This window comes from Haliotis rufescens, unplaced genomic scaffold, assembly GCF_023055435.1.
Source record: "Haliotis rufescens isolate VD_foot unplaced genomic scaffold, xgHalRufe1.0.p SCAF_22, whole genome shotgun sequence".
NCBI lineage: Eukaryota > Metazoa > Mollusca > Gastropoda > Lepetellida > Haliotidae > Haliotis > Haliotis rufescens.
The window spans coordinates 4122457-4143350 of NW_025963913.1; the positions used below are offsets into that span (position 1 = coordinate 4122457).

At 39.1% G+C, this 20894-nt stretch overlaps 1 protein-coding gene across 8 annotated transcripts in view; it reads right to left on the reverse strand.

Annotated features, from left to right (window-relative positions):
• The window catches only part of LOC124136320, a 93694-nt gene that overhangs the window by 9751 nt on the left and 63049 nt on the right, over positions 1-20894 (reverse strand). The window contains exon 1 of one of the 8 annotated variants that reach the window (XM_046502217.2): positions 11655-12201. The exons of 6 other annotated variants lie outside the window; for them this stretch is intronic. The gene's annotated coding sequence lies outside the window, so the exon portion shown is untranslated. Of the gene's footprint in view, positions 1-168; positions 621-11654; positions 12202-20894 lie in introns of those variants that run through there. One more of the 8 variants, XM_046502218.2, reaches the window with a different exon arrangement.

Sequence of the window (20894 nt, forward strand, 5' to 3'; positions counted from 1 at the left end):
ATAAATACATACACAAATGTTGGATTAAATTCATCAATCATTTGTACCCAATAGAGATACACATCACTACTGACAAAACAAATTATCTTTCGAATGAAAATCAACAATCAAATAGCAAATGAATAACGACTGTCATCACCATTACAACATAATCCCACAAATGGTCACCTTTAACTTCCCACCATCAAGAACTTCTTTCATCCACAATGAAAGGCTCTATTCGCCATCATTTGCACGAGCACACAAATCCCACGATGACCAATAAGCTTTAAGGTAATCCACAGAAAAAACAACATTAAGCTCAAGTAAACCTCCCCAAATCTGCATTGCCAATATCTGTCTGATCTAGGCGGATATCACTCCAACAGTCGTCAGTATCATTCAGAATCTCGTCAATATCACCAATCGAATAGCCTGATTTTAACCACTTGATGAGCGAGATTGTAGACAGTCTGTGATGCCACAGATTCTGTGATTGTGGCAGTCTAGTGTGAGTACCCCCCTTGTAGTGAGGACCACGCTGGTTTACACTGCCCTTCCCCGCGCTGACATTCAATAAATCAATGTACATAGCACCACGAACATGTTTCGGTGTACGTTGCATGAGCAGGTCCCTGACAAGCCAGGCGTGACTGTTTCCCTACCTCAGACAGTTTACACTTATCACGGAGTACATCTACGTCATTCTGTATTAAGGCTTGCCGCTCGCTTTTGTTATATTCAAATAACTTACATAAACGTCTCATTGAGAGATGCTGTGTCAGAGCGATGGTTCAACTTTTTAACAAATCTCATCACTCAAAAAATATATATGTCTCATTATGAAGTGTAATTGAGAGCAGTGATTCAACTGTGTAACAAATCTCATCAGATTAAAAATGTTTATTTTGACATATATGGGTCATAGGCTTTCTAAAATAACATATTGCCTCAAGATTTGTTGAATTTCCTCTTAATGTCAGTCAGCTGTCTTGACTCATTACAGCAAACATTTATTTTTTATTTTTAACATTTTAAATGTATTATAACTTCTCAGGACATAAGCTTTGTTAGTGACTTCTGGCATGCTGGTTTCCATGGTAATGGATGTTATTCAAGGGGGGTTCAAGGTGTTTATTGGTGTTATTTAAGTGGGTGTTCAGGATGTACCAGGAAGATGCCGGTTTAATGTCCTTCGTCAACACAGGGAGTGCTCTACAGCGTGACACAGCATATCAATTCAGACCTTCACATCGGTTCATTTTCTGGGACACTTGAGTTTATGTCAACTGAAATATCTTAAGGTATTTTTCAATTTTTGTAATGATAGAAGAATATCCCATGAAAATTTGCTACACTGGTGAAAATGTTCTAATGACATTTATCTCTACTAAAATCACTGCAATGCCTATACCACGGTATCTAACACTATTCAGAAAGTGTTGATTTTGTCATAACAATAATTATGCACTGATAATAATCAGTTTGTTTTTGCAACTAATATTTAGTGTATTTTAAGTGTAGTATTTTGTTGGTGAGTCAATAATGTTTATAGTCACATCAGCAATATTTCAGCCACTCACGGCTGATTTTTATTCTGTTTGTTGTTTTGTTTGTTGTTTAACGCCGCATTCAGCAATATTCAAGCTATACGACGGTCTGTAAATAAAAGATTCTGGACCAGACAATCCAGTGATTAATGTAATGAGCATCGATCCACGCAATTGGGAAACGATGACAAGCATCAACTGACTGACTGACTGACCACCTGATCCCGTTAGTCGCCTCTTTCGACAAGCATAGTCGGCTTTTACAGCAAGCATGGTTTCCTGAAGACCTATTCTACCCTGGATCTTCACGGGTTCAAACTGTTTTATCAATAATGTCAATGTAAAAACAAAACATTTTTTTTCAAAAGGAAGTGAAAGTCAGCAATTGTTTGCCGTGAAGCCTGTTAATAATCAAATCCGGACAAGACAAACCACAGGAACTGAACAGACGATGCCCTTAGAGTTAAAGCCACACTCAATCCGCCATTGTGTTCCCACAAAATCAAACCCACGGACACTCATAGATGGTCAAACATTCAGCACAATATTAATATCAGATAACATGAATCGATTATGGACACATTTAACTTAAATTAGTACATGAAAACTTAAATATACTTAAACTTAACAGATCATCACAAGTATCCAATTGAGATTGACGCTCACTGATAGCCATTGATTTACAGCCTTTGAAATGACAGTACTCACGAAAGGTAAAGTCTGTAGGTATGTGGAGTTACTTCAAAGCCTTGCTATCAAGATGCTACATGACCTACGTGACACAACATAAAGCTGTTTTATCCCCTTTTGTCACCTCTGCCGATGATTGCAAATCTCCCCCAAGGCCCCCCTGAGAGTCGCCAGACCGTGACAGTCTTCCTACTGACCTGTCAACCCTGGCATGTCTACTAATCAAGAAATCCGCTCCAGTACATCAATCGAAATTGACGCGATGAAATGAGCGACATTCTTCTAACTGGACTCAAGCACATGCTGGTTGACATGTGGACAATGACATATTACTCTGTCAATCTCCGAATGAAATGAACGTGATATACACTATATATCCTTCCTTATGAAACTGACATCCTGAAATGGACAACAGTGTTTGGTACTTAAGATTCCATGTTGGTCGGCCTGCTCAGGGCATGTGAAAGTGATTGGCACTTGAAATGGGTAGAGCTCTATCAACAAAGATGCACTTGTCATTCTCAAAGACAAGCACTCAGGGTTTCAAATTCCCAAGATTACAATTTGGACAAGCATTGATAAAATTGGCAATCAATGATTCCCACATTTTCAAATATTAAAGTTCAACCATAGTTGCACGCAGAGCAGAAATAAGTGTTCATTATACAGAAATTAGGAAATGAAACATTATTTGCTCTTGAATATAATTTCAACTGTAAATATTTTTTTTCGACACAGAGACGGATGGTTTGAAACCAGAAGCAAAACATGCAACAACTGTTTGTCAATCCTTGTTTTTAAATGTAATATTTTACTTCACCATCACAAATGAAATGGGGGCGGTAGTGTAGCCTAGTGGTTAAAGCGTTCGCTCGTCACGCTGAAGAGCCGGGTTCGATTCCCGACATGGGTACAATGTGTGAAGCCCATTTCTGGTGTCCCCCGCCGTGATGTTGCTTGAATATTGCTAAAAGCGGCGTAAAACCATACTCACTCACTCACAAATGAAATGAGGCTAACATTAACACAATAAAAAAACCTTCTGCAATGAAGGGTTACCTGATGATTTCTAAAAAACAATGCATTTCTATAAATGGAAAATAAACATTAATTACCTTTAACTGTGTTACTCAACAAATAAAATAATTTACTTACAATGTAGCCTCAAAAATATTTTTTCGTTATGGAAATTAATTAATAATTATAATGTTTACTTCAGGTCACCAAACATTTTTCACTTTTGCCCAATAAACATGGGTTGAAACACCTGTAATTAAGAAATAAACAACGAGTGGGAGTTGTTTATTGTACAAAAAAACACTGCAGGGAGAATATACCATGAGGGAGGCAGCCCCGAATGGTTTATTCTCCCCGAATGGTTTATATCGTGAAATAAACCAGGCTCCGTTCTTCATTGTTCTTTGCGATTTATCGTATAGCTATCTGATATCACAGATTAAAACTGGTCTAGCCTCATAAGTGAGTGGGTGAGTTAAGATGGTTTTACACCGCTTTTAGCGATCATGGCAGGGGACACGAGAAATAGGCTTCACACATTGTACCAATGTGGGGAATCAAATCCACGTTTTCGGGGTGACAAGCAAATGCTATGACCACTAGACTACCCCCATCCCCCAAACCCCGAGCCTCACAAGACAGGAATAGACTGACACTTAGTCCCAGAAATAAAGTTATCTTATTGAACAATATATATCTACAAAATTAAAAAGATAAAATCCAAATGGAGCCCAGAACAATCTTTAACCTAGAGCTGACACAATCTAGACTTGCCAAATCATTCTAGACTTGAGTTGGACTCCTTTTCTAATTTATTCTCTAGGGTCTGGAAGAAGACTAAAGAGAGGAACTTCAGTGCTGAAGCTGCCACTATTGACTATATCCAGCTACTGATCCCTAAACAAGCTGGTGTTGTTACACTGACATTTAATTATAACAGGCGGCATGCTGGTGGATAGTAACTCATTTAGTAAGGCGATACAGTCATGTGCCAGAAAAACATGGTCACAGGCTCTTAGGTTATTATGTGTCATTCAGTCAAGTCATTCAGTGAAGTCGAATCGCCATGACTGCACTGTAGGATACACTGAACATCTCATGCTGAGCCTTTCCACTGCAGCGATGTAGACACATTCCTCCGCGGGTGCTAGGTTCATGATTCAGACGCAAGTGTAAATGTTAGCAAGCAGCAAGCTTATCATTGATAAAACCTTTCGAGCTGATGGTGCAGATGTGTTCCAGTGTAATGCATAGAGAGTTGATTTATGCCACAGTCAGCCATATTATCACTACTTGTTACAAACTTGAGCTATCTGATTGGCCAGCTGCCGTCTTGTAAAAACCTATACAAGTCGGTTGTCATGACGTCATAGTGTTTGTCATCATTTGCTTGTGACCCTGTTTGCATGAGTTACCATACTGAATGTCCGATAATGGGCACAAGATATTTGTTTGTTTGTTGTTTAATGCCACACTCAGCAATATTCCAGCTATATGGCTGCAGTCTGTAAATAATCGAGCCTGGACCAGACAATCCAGTGATTGACATCATGAGCATTGATCCAAGAGCAAGGATTTCTATCATATAGTTATATATTGAAATGCACTATAGATCACATAATACTATGAACAGCAGGCTGTTGCAGATTTTACAACCTGAATGTCAGTGTACATCCCTTGGACCTTCAGTTTGCAAAACTCCATGTAACTCATATTCCAGTTATATCAAAGCTGTCTGTAAGTGATTAAGTACAGAGCAGGCAGACTGGTGGTTGATAGCTTGAGCAACACAATCAGGATATGATGACACCCAATGTGCTACCAGAGACTGACCATCCAATCTCCACTGTTGGCAGCTTTTATGACCGGCGTGGGATACCGTTGACCAGTTCTTCAGCCATACCGTTTTGAGAAGTGATAAGAATTTCTTGGATGTGCAGAGAGTGAATGAGCATATCTTTCAATCGCAGACTGTTCATTCTCGAGCATTGCATCATCGCACTGCACCAACTAACACATACACATCAAAGGCAGCTAAAGAACAACCTATTTTTTTCAAATGACTATAGCTAATCTGTCCTAGCCATGATGAAAAAAACGGGTGTTCTTTAACTTCTTTTGAGTAGTATACATCCATGTGTGTCAGCTGGCGCATGACTCCCTATACAAACAAGATCTGATATTGTAAACATGCAGCTTGTAGTGTTTACACTTTGGTGAAACCAGGGTCTACGTGCACAAAGCGATCTTATCACTACGACGATCATAACTCCAACACTTTAGCATAGATTTATGACAATAACAGAGCTAAGATTGCTTTGTGCAAGTGGATCCTGCAGTCATGGGTACGGTGCTGACAACCAAAGATAATAACCCATGTTCAGCTGACCATGGGACGACAAAGGGACACATATATATCACATTGTGCATCGGGTAACGAAGCAAGATCTGTCCTTATGTGCAACATGTTAACTTTAGTCTCTAGAAATATATAATTTTGATAGAAACCATCTCCATGTAGGAGCCCCAATGAGATGGGAGATTCAGAACCTGTGGAAAATCTAGACTTGCTTCATTTAGGGCTCTAGCTGGACTGGGCAGAAGGGAAAATGATGTGGTAGAGGGGCTGTGAGACAGACTACACACTGACAAACAGGCCAAATGGATTGTGTAAAAGTTGTCCAACGTATGCCCTTTCCTTCACCAAACATATACAGACGGCACACAATATCATATATACTGGAACAAATGAGTAGCATAGTTCAACACTGTGAGGAGCTTGGTGTCAAAGCGAGAAAGTAGGTACTCCAGGTGACCCTACTTTTATCACTGTCTAGATACTAAACATGTAAACCTTTTCACCAACTTGACACGAAGATTTTTTGTCTACATGATGCCATGATAATCATTCATCATAATCCATGTGACCTGTGAAGATCGGGGTTAGAATAGGTCTTCAGCAACCCATGCTTGACGTAAAAGGCGATTATGGTTGTTGTAAGAGGTGACTAACGGCATCAGGTGGTCAGGCTCGCTGACTTGGTTGATGCATATAATCGTATCCCAATTGCGTGGACTGATGCTCATGATGTCAATCACTGGATTGTCCAGTCAAGACTTGATTATTTACAGACTGCCGTCATATAGCTGGAATTCTGCTGAGCATATCATCATATCCCAATTGCGTGGATCGATGCTCATGATGTCAATCATTTGATTGTCCGGTCGAGACTCGATTATTTAGAGACCGCTGTCATATACCTAGAATACTGCTGAATGCGGTGTTAAACCATCAAACAAACAAACAAACAAACAAACAATCATATCCCATGTTGCTGAAGCCCTGGATCAAAGCGTCATTATTTATGAAGTATACAATTAGCCAACACCGAAACACCCACCTGTCACACAGCAGAGGATCTTGGGAGTCAACTTGAAATGTGCTTCAACCTCCCACAAATAGAGCAACCCCATCAATTACAAACACATCAAAAATACTATATTTCACTGCAGCAGATATCCCCATGAAACACACACCACTTAATAACATTGATATCCAACACACTAATGTGGCACTAAATTAGTGACAGGCATCAATCAGATGATGAGAGTGACTCCGCCAGTGTCTGGAGCCTACAGTTAGAACTGCGTGATCACAGCACATGATTACCCTCTATATATAACAGCCTTGGAACTGATGTGGTGGGTAGGGTGACAGGTGAGATTGTGCTGGTGATCTTCACGATCTGTCTGGCATCATACTCAATCCACCAGTCAGACAATTTAAACTGGTTTCATTTCAAATCAGAGTTTTCATTTCAAACTTCTTCTTTTTGCTGATTATTGTCATTTAACTGTCATCATCTAAATTCTTTTAACTCTTGGGTCAATAATTTGATGATTGGAAATGCAGTTTAAGCGTTAAAAATAGCTGTAAAATAAACAGGGGTATGGGGCAATCTGATAAGTTGTAAAATGTTAAAGCCAAGACATTATCTGGATTTATTTATCATTTTTCTTTGCGGTCCAAACTTCAAGAAATGTCACATTCAGCATTTGTCGTAATTCTGTGTGCAGAGTTGCATCCCTTGGGCAAACCTATGACTGTAGGTTCAAATCCCAGTTCGTCCCGATTGTGTTTCTAGGTTTGTCAGCACTATACACCTGCTCCTCGGTTCATCAAAGCGGTAAACGTCTGAGACCTGCATCATTTTGGGCTTTCCTCCCACATGAAGCGGACACACTGTCTATAAAGTGACCCCGCCTTGCAGGCGACACTAAATTATCTACCCGTCTACAACTGGAATGAAGCACATCACCAGCACATACACAATCCCCACATTGGCAATAAAAACATGTTTGTCTTACTCGGAAAAATAGTTACATTGTATCCCTTCAGTGAATTCAGGTAAATGAACAGGTGATAACGATTAAACGAGGTCAATATTGAGATAAAACATTGATAGACATGATGATTTACCGTTTAAATGAAAAGTATTTCCTGTTCTGCTAGGTATTGTCTTATATGCAGAGCCTAAGATTACTGGTGTATATTTTCTCATAAAACTAAAACAGCAATCAGTTGTACACACGTTTTCTTGCAACTTACTGGTATTTTGGAGAAAAGATACCCAATAATATAACTTTAACGAATTTTGATGCAGTGATTGGAAGAATTGTACCTGAAATTATTATTTTATCAGGAATAATATATTCCAATATCGTGTTTTTTTAGTTGCAGTTTCACTAAGTATATTTATAATAAATTGTTAACTATAAGCATACATCTGATCGCTATTTTTTACGTATGGAACAGTTTGACCAATCACCGTCCTGAGCTCACGACTGTGAAACTTTATGTTGACATATAATAGTCAAACTGCAACAAATATAACTCTTAACGAGTGAAAGTATGGCATTTATGATATATACTCCGCACGTCCAAACCAGATTCAAACGTAATTTCCAATATAATTCATTAGGGGTTGGTCAAGTGACCCCTTTTGGAAACCATGAAATTTCGGGTCAACCATTGGTTCCAAATTAAATGTCTGGGTATCAGATAATATGTATTGCTCAAATCTGAAAACAGAGAACAATCTCATCTCCTAAATGATCTCCTTTCTCCTAAACGGCACCTTCTAAACCTATTTAACTTATTCTCCTTATAATCAACATTAGAGGAATATAAGTAAAGCAGAAATTTGGAATTCACAAAAACTCTCAACCAATTTTGTGTAAGATGTAAGACATGTGATGAATTATCAGGCAACAATAAAAACATTGTAGCAGGTTTTTGGAATTAAGGGAATTAATTAAAGCAACGTGGTTCATTTGCCATCCACTAGGGACATCCTGTTATCCAACAGAGCTGTATTAGCTGGAGGAGTCATGGCCCATTTACAACCATAAAACATGGCCGCCTCATTGCTTTGTGGCCTCCCAGGCTTGAAATACCATCCAATCTGTAATCTTATCTTCATCAAAGGTGTCACATTTCACAAATTAACAACTGATGCATTTTTTTCACTTAATTCTTTTCATCAGAGGTAAATACCACACATACTGTCAAGGTAGGAACATTGCAACACTGTATTTTCTTACAAAAATAACTGGACTATTCGAGGAATGTTTCAACAAAGTCCCTGACATAAACACTGGTAAGGATTTGTTCTGGCTACAACCAAACAAATACGTGATATGTGAAATGTACATCCAAAATAAACATCTTGTCTGAAATCGACATTGCACCTGGTTGTCAATTTCAAAAGGCATGTCCACCAAATACACTGATGTGTGATCAATTACCCATAGCCCCTGACGAACAGGGCTGCAATGCACATCAATGCTGTGGATCAACACACAAACACTCAAACATTGTGTCTATCATTGGTCAACAGAAGCATCTAGTTTACACTGCAAGCGTTTATATCATCACTGTGCCCTCAATAAGGGAGGGGGAAAATATTTGAAGAAAGTTTATCCGTCAGGTGTTAAGAATAAACATTATTTTAGGATTTTACCTTTCTTGTGCTAACTCTGGGATCAATCTTGAGGATCCCTTTAATATATATTAATATTACGGGTTCTACGTGAGGTGAAATGGGGTTTAACAACATGTTCAAGATTATTGCACTCATATAGCATGTTGTATGCATGTGTGTTTGGCTGCTTATAACATTCTGGTTTAAAGTGCTCGCCGACTAAGATAGCATGATGCAGTTTAACAGATATAACACTCAGACACAGTATTCTGACTCCGAGCCAAACCATTGGCAGGCAGGCAGACTAATGCTTAGTCAAATTAACTTGAAAAGGAGCCCCAGTGAGATGGGAGATTCAGAACCTGAACCTGTGGAAAATCTAGACTTGCTTCATTTAAAACTATAGCCTTACTGTGAGGGCTGGGCAGAAGGCAAAATAGTATGGTTCAGGGACTGTGAGACAGACTAGGTAACAAGTACCAGCTTTTAACATCTTTTGGTATGATGTGGCCAGGGCTTCAACCACTGACCATCTACTCTCCAGGTAGACACTCTATCTACCAGACCATAGAGGTGGTTCAACATGCTGATGAGACGTGTAAGGTCAAGCCATACCTTTTGGTTTGTTGTTGACCGCAGCACTCAGTAATATTCTAGCTCTATGACAGCTGCCTGTAAAAATCATCGAGTCTTGAACAGACAATCCAGTGATTGATATCATGAGCAATGATCCATGCCATCTGTTTAACATGAATACCCCACTCAGACACAGTATACTGACTCAGAGCCAACCAGTCCTTGTTTTAGCCCCTTATTGCAGAGCACCAGGCAGGGTAACAACATGTACCATCTTCTAACGTCTTTTGGTATGACGCGGCCGGGGATCGAACCCCAGACCTTCCGCCCTCCGGGCAGATGCTCTACTACTAGACCAGGGAGGCAGTTCGCCTCTTACAACCAGCATAGGTTGCTGGGAACCTATCACAACCTTCAGTCTCTACTGGGGTCCCTGCAGCCATACTGATACAAGTCAAATACTTTACAACGGAAACAGTAATAATCATAATAATACACTTCGTGACCAGGACTTTTCAAACCTCTGATAAACATAAAGAATGTCATGTACTATATACATCCATCGGAACAGATTATTCACTGTCTGCATCCAAAACCTAAAATAAATAATATAAAAGGAGCCTAGCCATGCATGGGGGATGTTGGGGGTCCAGCACACAAGCCCTGCACCAGACCTGACCCCTCACAGCTCCCACCTAACCTAAAGGGGATCATAAAAATGCCAAGAACCGACCACTATAAAACATAAGACAATGATGCAGGGAGGTAAATATTGTAGCTGTACCTTAGACTAACATCTAGTCTCCGAAATGAACATATCGTACACAAAAAAGTTCAGTTATCTGAATAAAAATATAGTAAAAGGGAGCCCAGTGACTCTCTTCATTTCCTGATACTGCAGTTATCTAGACTTGCCAAACATTATAGACTTGCATGGGCTGTATTTGATATATATATTTGTATCAGGGTCTGTAAGACAGACTAGCTGTATCTTTGAAAATGTGTTACAAAATTTTTCTAATATTATTTTCAACAGCTCATCAAAAACAAAATCTGTATAAATACTTTGACAAATAGATATATTACATGGATGACCACTGATGAATGATGATGACCGCTGGACAATGACTTCAAAGGAGGCCTGTGATCACAGCTGTAATTATTTGTCTGTCCCGAGGGCATACTTACATAATGAACTGCTCTTCAACCCTGCTGCTCACATCATAAACATACCTTGAATATTCAATTTTTCCATTAGCAAACTGACAAGTCTGATCTCCACTTAAGTTGAATAAACAAGTAAACAAACACTTGGCCTCCAGGTGTCTATGACATGCAGAGATAGTAAATAAACAAATCCCCAACTGACAACATTGACAAAATACTGGAAACAGAATGCTCACAGTGAACTTTGGTGTGTAAGTTCACAGATGTACACATCATATTTGATCAGCATCTACTTGCTACTCACAAGAAACACACAGTCACATGAAACTAACTCCACTACAATCTTGAGAAATCCTTCAAAATTTGTTTTTTAATTATCTGTAATTGAGAAACAAATGATTGACATAAACCAAGTTATGAGGACATTGAAGTCACCCAAACATTTAATCTATGAATGGCACACAATTAACGAAAGCTGTTCAAATCTTGAGCCAGTATGTGCAATATACGAGCCAGTATGGGCAATATACAAGTATGACCAACATCACTACCACAATGAAACCCTCGCCACAAGCAACAGATGTCAATCAGCAAATGAACCTATATGAAATGAACATCATCCTGAGCGAAATATACAACCATGTACGACATGTACCACATTGAGCTGTGAGATGTACATGTGGATACTTACGTCTCTCTCCGTCTATCATCCTTTGTGAATCACATACCACCGCAGTAATCCACAGACAGCCGAGATTCACAAATACTCCCACAATGGGAGCCACAGATTCTGGCAACAATCGTAAACTCCCAGGCACTCCAGTGGAAAGAATATAGACTCACGACTTGATTACCTACACAGTGAAATGAACACTGCAGTGTGTTTGTCAGTATGAAAGTGAAGGCCTGCAGTATGGGATGCTAGGACTGGGAGGAGGGATAAGCCTAGTGTTGGTTGGTGTCAGTTGACTCATAGCCTCTCCTCACAACTGGGGATTAAACCCTGTAACATTGTGTAACACTGGCTATCTACATGATGCAGGGCTGGAGCTGGTCCAGGCTAATGAGGGATGCACAAGGTCTAAGTAGGGCCACATGGCCACTTGATTGGCAGTCAGGATATTGACATGTGTTGTACATTTCATCACATGGCTTTCAACCCCTTCAATCAATGAAAGAGTTCAGTAAATTTTACTCATTCATTTTTTTAATTTGTTTTTGAAAATGTGACCTAACACATTTGATAAGACATATTTTGGTTATTCAAAGATACAAATTTAGCAAATATAATTTTATAGCTTTTGTTAACTGTTGTATAGAAAGCCTCTTAAATTATATTAAATAATGAGATTTAAAAGATTCATCATTGCATTAGCCAGAAGAAATTCAAAGTAATTCCTTACCAGGATTCAATTTAGGGAACTTGATTTAACTTGCACCAAGTGCATGTTAATATAAAAAACTAAGTTGCACCAGACAAAACCAGTTTATGTGTGGAAAAGTAAGGCTTAGCCAGACACAAATTTGAATTTTTTTAACATCTACTTTGTGCACGTTGACAGAAATATTAGGACACATTTTTCAATTATAGATTGAACTGGTGCAAGGTTAAAATAGTTAAATCAAGCCCTGCCTTACTGAAGTGCATTTTGGAAGAAAAAAAAAACAACAACCCTGGGTTAAAAACACTTACGTGAAGGTGCTAAGTTGTGCTTCAAGTCAAGTGTGCATTTGTGACTAAATTAACCTGGACATACGCTAGTCCAGAGTCCACCTGTAAGTCCCTGGGTCAGACACAAAGCACATACACAATTGTTTTATCCCTTTACTACCTACACAGACGGAAGCAGACATGATTTCAGTCATAAACAGTTCAGCCTACCTTCACAATGCCCCAATGAAATTGATTCGCAAGCATGAGTCTCTGACATATCTGACCACAGAGTTAGCCTGTGGAAGCCTGCCTCCACCAAGCAATAGACAAGACATGAGCGTGAAATCAACGTGAAATATTTGCCGGAGTGCTTCATCATGTTTGACACCTGGTTGGGCGACTTGTCATTATTAATCGCAGGTGAAGAGCTCAGGTGTTTCCAGGTGAAACAAAAAATCAACCAAGCTTAAAATTTCACAGTCGTATGCTAACCAGTCCACAGTGGAGGTATGCTTGAAATTGACGCAGTTGGAGCCCACCGAGGAACGATGTACATTTCCATCAGCTGAGTGTCAATTGCCAGTTAACACCTAAATCCGATGGATTCTCGGCTGTAATGAGTGTAGTGTCTGACAGCCAACTCACACAGACTGGGAACAAACACTGACTTTCCATCTACAAAGAATTGGACGTATTTGGAAGAAAGTTAACTTGAAGAAAATACCTTGTTGATACAGGAGAAAATAGCTTAGACCTGTTTGGAGACAGAAGAAAACTTTCAGTAGGATTAACAACAGAATGCAGTACAAGAAGTTAAAGGTTATTTTCACACTGGCTATTGGAACATTAAATCTACCCACAAACCTACATAAACCACTAGCACTGAAACATTCCTCAGCAAATGGCTCCGTGTTTATTTTATCAATGATAACTTGGTGATACAGAATATACATTAATCTTGCAGTGCAATCCTGTCAGACAAGATCAGATCTGTATAATTCAAAATTGATATTTTGATAATACTTTTTATTTTTGATGCCTTGTCGACAAAAAATGTTCATCCCGTGCCAAAACATTTCCCCCTATTGGATCCAAGACAGGGAGACCCCCTCAGATATTAAAGACCCTAACTCAACGGTCTGCACCAGTGATAACAAAGTGATATGGTTTATGCCTCATAACAATTTTGTATCTCCTTTATTAGCCCCATCTGGAGAATATCCGACCTGGACTATCAGAGTGCCGAAACATTAAGATCAAGTTAGATGCGCAACTAATTTGATAGCCGGAAGATTCTTTAAGACGATTTGGTTCATTACTGCCATTTTATAGATTATCATGGAGTTTTATAACTGAACTTGTAACAAATATAATTGCGATTTGTAACCATGTCTGTAAGAATACATTAGTACTGTTGTAATGTTCGTTAATTTGTTGTTTAACGCTGCACTCAGCAATATTCCAGCTATATGATGGCGGTCTGTAAATAATCGAGTCTGGACCAGACAATCCAATGATTGATATCATGAGCATCGATCCACGCAATTGGGATACAATGAACCAAGTCAGCGAGCCTGACCACCCGATCCATTAGTCGCCTCTTACAACAAGCATAGTCGCCTTTTCCAGCAAGCATGGGTTGCTGAAGACCTATTCTACCCCGAATCTTCACAGGTCTTGTAATGTAATCAGAGGTAATCCAAGATAAAAACTAATGAAAGATTTTGCTCTTTGAGAACAAATGATGTGGAACATGAATAGCATGTTATAATGTTAAGTCCAAAATATGAATTGACCAGAAAACGGTAGTTAGCAAAAACTTTACATATATATAAGTTTCTGAATATGAATAAATTTGTTAGCATGTTGCAAGGCACAAGCCAATATTTTGTTTACCTTTACAAAGTCTGTATATCATATATTAAAATAAAATAAAAATAAAAATATTCTCAGCTAAAAAAGGTATAGGATAAAACCTAAGGGTCTATATTATTGCAGTCTATAAATACCTGTAACATGCACATTGTAATTAGTCTGGTATAGGACTTTGGCATTTGGCCTATGAAATATATATATATATATATATACTGAAATCAAGAGTACTCAAAACTGAAGACGACAAAGTTCAATTTGCAAAAAGATATGATGTAACCACTATTTGGATTAATAAACCTGGTGACCCCAGAGGGAGTACAGAATCTGAAGATATCATTCAGACGAAACAAAGGGCAAATGGTATCATTTTGCAGGTTGATGGAGTACTTTCAGTGTTTCCACCACTGTGTTTACATCGATTCCAACACTGCGTTTACGTCACAGTTCAAACTAAACTGTATCAAGTGATAGTTAGAAGACAAGTGACAGCGTTTTATCGGGATATAAATATGGTTCTGGCAACTGTTTCAGTTTATCCTGACAAAGTACTGTCCTCTATCTGTTTTACAGCACAGCCAAATACTTGTGTTCCTTGAATAGCGCATCTGTGTGAACAGTTTGCACAAATTCCTCTTTTCACTTTCCACTCCAACTCACAGCTCGGGCGTCTGTGTAAATCTCATCCCTGCAGCTGAAGCGGCAGTGTGGAAAAAGTGTATTTGTAGGAGCATATTATCAGGTCATAATTGCACTACACATGATCCAAATGACGTACACCCATTGGATGAGCCCCACCATTGGATGACCTGTGTTCTAACTTTCTAACCACCAACAAATGCACACAGAAAATGCCACCCACACCCTAAATATAACATTTTATTCCAGCACCTCCCTTCTCCCCCTATAACAAATGAACAGTCCTAATAAAGTTTTTTTATTTGAAAAAGTAGAACTGAGTCAATTTCCATGGCCCTCCCCCAAATATAGTTGTGATAAAATTTGGTGCCCCCCTTTTTGATGTCCCCCCCTAATAAATGACCAGTCCGTTAGCAACATTAACTAATTTCCCCCCCAAAATAATAATAAATATTTTTAGTCATGTTTAATTAGGAGATTAGGTTTCAAATGTTATATTATATTATATTATTTCAAGATGCTTTGTTGAAATTTCAAGTAGCTATGTTGTATATAGAAAAGCGCTGAAATTCCAAGCTCTCTGTTGTCTCCAAAACGTAAATACATTCCCTTTGTTGATTTCAAGTAGCTATGTTGTATATAGAAAAGCGCCGAAATTCCAAGCTCTCTGTTGTCTCCAAAACGTAAATACATTCCCTTTGTTGATTTCTGTCGTGTTTTTCTGCACAAAATGTATTGCCACACATCTTTTGAATATTGTAGTAACCGCATCTGTGCATTTTGTAACCTGTAATTGTAGATATAATTATTTAGATATGCCTACCGACAATGACTGAAAATAGTACTATTCTATGAATATTAGCTTCCACGGTGAAGCGGCCGTCAAACCAGCTGTTTCAATCAGAGGGGGTTTATTGTGATTTAATAGCCTCTGATTGACCAATCAGAATCAGGTAAACTCCAAATTCATGGTAGAATTCCCAATCTCATATACTATTTCCAAAACCAATTTCCAAAAAGGGCAAGATAGATGATCTTAAAATTTCAAGACAATAAGTTGAAATTTTAAGGTTATAACTTGAAATTGATGCTTTGTTGAAAGCAAAAGCAAAACCATTTAACCAAATAACACTTGCAAGGAGAGATGAAATTGAAACAATGGATTCTCCTTACACCAACATTTAACACCACCTTTTCTTACCTAGCACCTAGACTGTTTACATAAATCTCACATGTCCAAGTATCAGTATTTCCCACACAACTATTTCCAGTTCCATCCACAAACCAGATCATCTGGCAGAGCCACGTCTCTTTCATGTCGAAGGAAATCAATGTATATTTCTTGTGTTTCTCCACCTCAGCTGATCACCTCCCCCAAAGGCCGAGGTGCAACACTCAACCAACACGACTTTGTTCAATATCCCACACGGCAGTTGTACGAAATACCAGGAAGTGTTTTACGCGATGGGGAATAACATTAAGAATAAACGCAGCATGCATCCTCCCTTGATTAGCAGTGATATTGCCGTTAATGTTATTGCTTGGGAATTACTATGAGCATGGAGTACTAATCAATTGCAAGTGCCTTACTGTTTCGGCAAAGAAGTGGCTATTAGACGGCCAGGCGATACAGTGTTTACAGCATGTCTATTGATGTAAGCGGCAGAGGGCGATTGCCGGGGACGTAACGAGATTAAGTCTTGAGGAGACAACAGTGATGAAAGTTAGATTTTTCCACTTTGTTGCTTTTGTATTCAGATTTCTGATACTGATTAATTTTTTATCGAACTTTAACAATGAAACAATTATTCACATCCTGATAGCATCACACAAATTCCATCCCTGGGACTTGTGATATGGAAAGCACTTCCAAGTACATTTGAACCAGGATTGTGGGATACACGTCAGCAATACACACATTGCAATACAACACTTGTGTGTCAATATTTTCCGATTGTCACAGAAGCGCTAATATGTAATTGTAGAAATTATATAAACTATTTTGAGGCAATAGATGGGTACCAGTAGCTAGTAGACCAGACAATAGATGGTACCACTAGCTAGTAGACCAGACAAAAGATGGGTACCAGTTGCTAGTAGACCAGACAATAGATGGGTACCAGTAGCCAGTAGACCAGACAATAGATGGTTACCAGTAAGATAGACCAGACAATAGATGGGTACCAGTAAGCTAGTAGACCAGACAATAGATGGGTACCAGTAAGATAGACCAGACAATAGATGGGTACCAGTAAGATAGACCAGACAATAGATGGTACCAGTAGCTAGTAGACCAGAAAATAGATGGGTACCAGTAGCTAGTAGACCAGACAATAGATGGGTACCAGTAAGATAGATCAGACAATAGATGGGTACCAGTGGCTAGTAGACCAGAAAATAGATGGGTACCAGTAAGCTAGTAGACCTGTCAGACAATAGACGGGTACCAGTAAGATAGACCAGACTATAGATGGGTACCAGTAGCTAGTAGACCAGACAATAGATGGTTACCAGTAAGATAGACCAGACTATAGATGGGTGCCAGTAGCCCAGACAATCAAGACAATAGATGGGTACCAGTAAGATAGACCAGACAATAGATGGGTACCAGTAAGATAGACCAGACAATAGATGGTACCAGTAGCTAGTAGACCAGAAAATAGATGGGTACCAGTAGCTAGTAGACCAGACAATAGATTGGTACCAGTAAGATAGATCAGACAATAGATGGGTACCAGTGGCTAGTAGACCAGAAAATAGATGGGTACCAGTAAGCTAGTAGACCTGTCAGACAATAGACGGGTACCAGTAAGATAGACCAGACTATAGATGGGTACCAGTAGCTAGTAGACCAGACAATAGATGGTTACCAGTAAGATAGACCAGACTATAGATGGGTGCCAGTAGCCCAGACAATCAAGACAATAGATGGGTACCAGTAAGATAGACCAGACAATAGATGGGTACCAGTAAGATAGACCAGACAATAGATGGGTACCAGTAGCCAGTAGACCAGACAATAGATGGGTACCAGTAAGCTAGTAGACCTATCAGACAATAGATGGGTACCAGTAAGCTAGTAGACCTGTCAGACAATAGATGGGTACCAAGCTTCACCTTGCTGAACAGTTGTGACAGATGGTCTACTTATATGTGGCACAGTGTTGCCATAAGGGTCTCACATGGTTGGAATGTCTTCTATTCACTACATCAAGAAGTGTGATAAACATCCATGACCTACATCTACACTGATATCAACACTGATACCATTACACCCTTTTAGATGGGTATCTCAAGAAGAGAGGCAGGAATTCAGTTAATTAATACTTACATTGAAACAGGTATATTCCATCTGCAGCCGATCAAGGCTTTTCAACCTTCATTCCACTCAACTAAACACACTGTAAATGTCCCAGCAATGTACATTTCACATGTGCCTGTCATCAACGCTGCCCATCCATCAAACAGGGGACCCCCCACCCCAGCTGGCCCTGGCATGTGGGTCAATGGGCCCAGTGTCTACCCTAGGGCCTGTTGGTGACATCATGCATGTACTTCCTCACTGTAGGTAGCGCCACCATGTACATTTCATACATTGCTGAAATTGACATGAAATCGACTACCCTTTAACTTGGTCACCTATATGTCACACACGCACTATATTTATGAGTATTTTATTACAGAGCTACAATACAGGTGTAGGTAATAATCACATCTACATCAGCTGATGGGGAGGAGATGTGGAGACCACTGTGATTGATGAGGGGACAACACCCAATACATTTACCATCTTTATGTACACAGAGTAGTATCACGGCTTGCTGATATTTATAGAGACATTAAAAAAGCACTCAGTGGTAGAAAACATGCTGGGAGTTATTCCAAAGTTATCTGACCGATATACTAAAGAATTTGTGAAATAAAGGTATTCCAATCTTTTCTATAGAAAACTGACAACATGAGGAAAGAAAGCATGTATCCAAACGCCTCTGTGATGACTCATGTATAATAACCTTCATATGGAAATATTTCTGACAGTAAGTGATGTATGCTGCTATGATTTGGCAAAACTTGAACTGTTTTAGTATGGTAGTGTTCTTACAACACCATATAATATTAATTCCACATGAAGTGGTGGTTCATTCGCAGGACTGAATTTTTACTAATCCCCTACTGGGATGTCTAGCACATTTTTATCGAAATCAGTCATGCAGGTGTCTTGCCTAATCCGGAATAACACGGGGGTCGTTGTCAAAGCAAAGAGTAAAAATTTAAGCGTTCACCAAATTAGCTGTTTTATTACAGAATAAGAAAAAGATCACTTTCATTTAAGTGTCATGGATTGTACAGCACATAAAGAACTAGATATTGCGTGTGGAAATGTTCAATGCCTGGACAAGAACACAAAACATGAAAAGGTAAAAAGGAAAAACAAACATCAATACAAGCAGACCCAGTCACAAGATCCCATGTCTGCATGGCCTCCCATGTATCCAAACTCATCCCTGCATCCCCATCCTCCTCCGACCCCAGCCAACATATATAACATACACATCCATCTCACTATATCGACACCTACCCTCGTGTATCAGTACCCATACTCACATGCATACATCCATACATACATATCGCATAGAAGAGAATAACATTGGTGAAAACACACAACCTTGCTTAACACCACCATGAATTTATAAATTCATTGGTTAAATGACCGTTTACAGAATCTCTTTACCGATTGTTTACATACAATGATTTAACAGTAGAAATAATAACAAAGGTAGAACATTTAGATAGATTACGGTTGTTGATTATAGAACATAATGTATACACATGTTCACGAGTGCTTCCTTTTTTACAGAAGCTGTTTTGTTTGTCTGTAATAATCACATTTTGTTCAAATGTAACTTCAGTGAAGTTTTGCCGTGTGGCGATATTTCAACTACGCATACCCGCAGAGCTGTGATGTCATGATTGCAGTCGTGCAAATTAATGGATAGGATAAAGACACAAACAGGAATGATTACTGCCATATGAGAAAAACGTCGATGACTTTCAAGCCTAACACTAACTATTAACTAGCATCGCTCACTAATTAATATGACAGCTCACAGAAAGTTTGCGAAGTAACCCACATTGATGAAATGGTCCCTCAGGTAAAACAGACCTGTGAAGATCTGGGGTAGAATAGGTCTTCAGTAACCCATGCTTGCCGTAAAAGGCGACTATGCTTGTAGTAAGAGGCGACTAACGGGATTAGGTGGTCAGACTTGCTGACTTGGTTAATGCAAGTCATAGATCCCAATTGCGTGGATCGATGCTCATGATATTAATCACTGGATTGTCTGGTCCAGACTCGATTATTTACCGCCGTCATAAAGCTGGAATATTGCTGAGTGCGGCGTTAAACAACAAACCAACCAACCAACTAACCAATTCAGTTAAAACAACAACACTTGAGCGCATCCGCACTGTACGAATAATTTTGGCCAACAGATGGACGTCCCAGAATTCCCAGAACTGGTGATGCTGAGAATCATGGAAACAGTTTCTCCTGATGCTGATGCGTTTATACAAAAGCTTGTAAGTCACTGATATATACCACTCAACTTTTGATAAGGATAATCATACACATCATCATATTAAAACATACACTTGGCATATTATGAGAAACAGTTTTGTGTATCATGAACAGATAAAAAATATCCCAATCAAAAGTGGAGTTGTATATCTATATTTAAGTAATAAACGACAAGTTGTTTAATGTAC